This window comes from Pteropus alecto, unplaced genomic scaffold, assembly GCF_000325575.1.
Source record: "Pteropus alecto unplaced genomic scaffold, ASM32557v1 scaffold3, whole genome shotgun sequence".
Classification (NCBI taxonomy): domain Eukaryota; kingdom Metazoa; phylum Chordata; class Mammalia; order Chiroptera; family Pteropodidae; genus Pteropus; species Pteropus alecto.
Genome location: NW_006442484.1, coordinates 61,322,637 through 61,325,752, shown reverse-complemented (window position 1 = coordinate 61,325,752; position 3,116 = coordinate 61,322,637).

Here is a 3,116-nt window from a genome sequence, read left to right as displayed (position 1 = left end):
CTCAGCCATTAAAAAAAATGAAATCCTACCATTTGCAAAGACATGGACAGACCTAGAGGTTATTATGCTAAGTGAAATAAGTCAGACATAGAAAGATAAATATTATATGATTTCACTTGTATGCAGAATCTAAGGAACAAAAAGAACAAACATACTCACAAATGTAGTGGACAATATGGTGATGGACAGAGGTGAGGGGGTGTTGGGAGGCTGGGAGAAAGAGGTGAAAGATTAAAGAAGTATGAATTAGTAGTTGATAGATGGTCACAGGGATGGGGAGCACAGCATAGGGAATGCAGTTAGCATTAATGAAATGGCTAGGTGGAAAACCAGAGGAGAGAAGGAACAATTAGGGGGATCACTTTATAAACTATATAAATGTCTAACTAACGTACTGTATACTTGAAACTAATTAAAATTTTTTTAAGTGGTAAAAAAAAAAAAAAGAAAAGAATTGGAATCTGTAGCTAGAAAACTCAAACAGGAAGGAATGGGAGAACTGCCAGTAAAGGGAAGGCAAGCAAGGATAGGCTTAGGTAAATCCCTGAATAAACCATGCTCTGAACAGACTGTGTGAAGAAAACAAATGAGACATTGGAATGCTAGCACAAATCATAAGAAAATGGGACATTTAGGTTTTCAGGTTTTATGTGCTGTATTTTTATATCTCTAGTATCCAAAACTTGAGATTTCTGAATGATCCTCACCAATCCTTCTCCCTCATCGCCCAGGCCCAAAAGTCTCAGGTCCCCCTCCAGTTTTCCTTAACCCTTTCTCAGTTATTTTATTCTCACTGCTGCAGCTTTTGTTTAGGTCCCCACTGCATTTCACTAGAGAAGTATCCTCCTAATTCAATTCTCTATTTCCAGCCCCTTGAAAATTATTCTTTGGTCTAAGAATATTTCTAAATTTTGGCTCTGATTATGTAACTTCCTAATTCAATAATCTTCAATGGCCTTCTATTTGCAAAGGTCTCCAGAATAAAATTCTAAGTCCTAATCATAGTATGAGTAACATGCAGAGTGCACTGTGCATGGGCAATGAAGTAAAATGGAACTAAGTTTTGAAAACTGCATCTACCACTTACTAACAATATGACTACATGAGTCATTTTTACCTAAGACTTAGATTTCCAAAGAGAAAGAAATAACTAAGATTTTAAAAAGAATGTGCCTAAGCCAGTGCTGGGTACATGACAGGGGCTCAATACCTTTCCTCCCACCTACCCACCCAGACAAGCATTCCAGCCTTGATGGTGGCCTTATCCAGCCCTGAACACTGGGCTTCACCATGCTGTCCTCTGTGCTCCCACAGATCTTTGATCATAGTTCGTATATCACTTATCTTATTTGGCTTGTATCTTATTTATTATAAGCATCTTTAGATATAAGTATTTTTTTTAATACCTACAGCACCTGGAATTCCTAGGTGGTCTCCCATCCAAGTACTAACCAGGCCCAACGCTGATAAGCATTATTTTGAGTAGTCTTTTCTCTCCTTCTAGGTTAAAAACATTTCAAGGACAGAGGTGTAATCCTCTTATTTCCCATAGCACACAGCATTATGTACTGCACTTAATAATTCTATAATGTCTAGTAAGTTGAATTGATAGTTTTCCAATATAAAAACAAAACAAACAAAAAAAGAATTGTATAATTCTACATAATTTCTCTAAATTTTAAAATCAAACTCATTTTGGTTTAATAATTAAAAGAGCTAGAAGCAGAAGAGGGAAATACCATACTATATTCCTAGTACCCAACACAGACCTTAAAGTCAGTGTTTCCTAAATTTTGTTGATTAATTTGTGTGTCACAGACTGAACACCTTACTGTGGTGAATACAGTCTTCGAAAATAAGTATTATTAGTAAAAAAGAAAAGAAAAGAGAGGGAAGAGAAGGGAAAGGAAGGGAAGGGTAGGGAAGGGAAGGGAAGGGAAGGAAGAAAAAGACGGGAAAAAGGATAGTAATACCTATCAAATCCATCATTACTACTGGAAAAATGTCCAAAGAAGATCAGTTCTAATGGCATTCAACGGCAAAATTATTCTGTTCTAGAACATGTTTTAATTTGAATAGGTTTGTATTCTGCTTCCAGAGACACTAAAACTTGAGAAAATGAGCTTATATTATTGCATGCAGAAGTGTATAATGACTTTTAGGACGCTTTAGCTGAATTGTATTCAATTAACAGAAACTGTTCCCTATTTTATTTTTTACAAATAATATGAAGTTAATTTTTGAACAGATTAAAATTAATAGCCAAACACTGCTTATTTTTTAACCCTTTATCTTGAAAATAACTCAAACTTTCTCAATAGAGTACAAAAGTTATTACTTACATAATTTTCAACAATTATTGCTGCTCTTTAAAAATATATGAAAAAAGAAAAGTAAAAAATAAAATATATGTATTTGCCATATACATATACATATGTTGTTATATGGCAATACATATATAATTCTCAGCTACCTTTTAGAAATATTTCTTAAAAAGCAGTCTTCTTTCAAAGGAAATCCCAAGACTACCGGGAGCTAGAGCCAGCCAAGTGGCACAGGTCTCACCCTCTCCCCGGCGCGAGTGGCTTCATCAAGCCCCGACTCCCAAGGCTGTGCCGCGGCCAGGCGGTATTCTGCCGGATCCCGCGGGCGGGAGCCGCTCGGGGAGCCGGCCCGGGGCAGGCGCGGGAAGCAGGGCGGGACTGCGCGGACGCTTTTGTCCAAGCCGCCCGCGCCACCCCGCCCGCTCATTGGGATGAGTGACGGCAACAACAGGTGCGACGCGGTGTCCGCGGCTTCTCCCGAGCCCCCGAGTTTGGCGCGTCAGGCTCCAGGGGTCAGAGTCTGATTCTGCAAACTGCACTCCTTGCCTTGCACCACCGGCCTTCCAACGTCGCCCCCTCAACCGGCTTCTTGCACCTTAGTAAAGCCTGAGGTCACCTCACTCTCTCGAAAACCACCGGTCCCAGAGGCCGACTTTTCTCCAAACGAGAGAAGAGAGAAAGGCGTGCGGTGCATGGAGCTTTGCATAACCTTTCGTTCTCTCCTCCCCAGCCGTCCAAAACCAGGCGAAAGTCGCCCCAGACCCGAGCCCTGGATCCAAACATACTACGCCC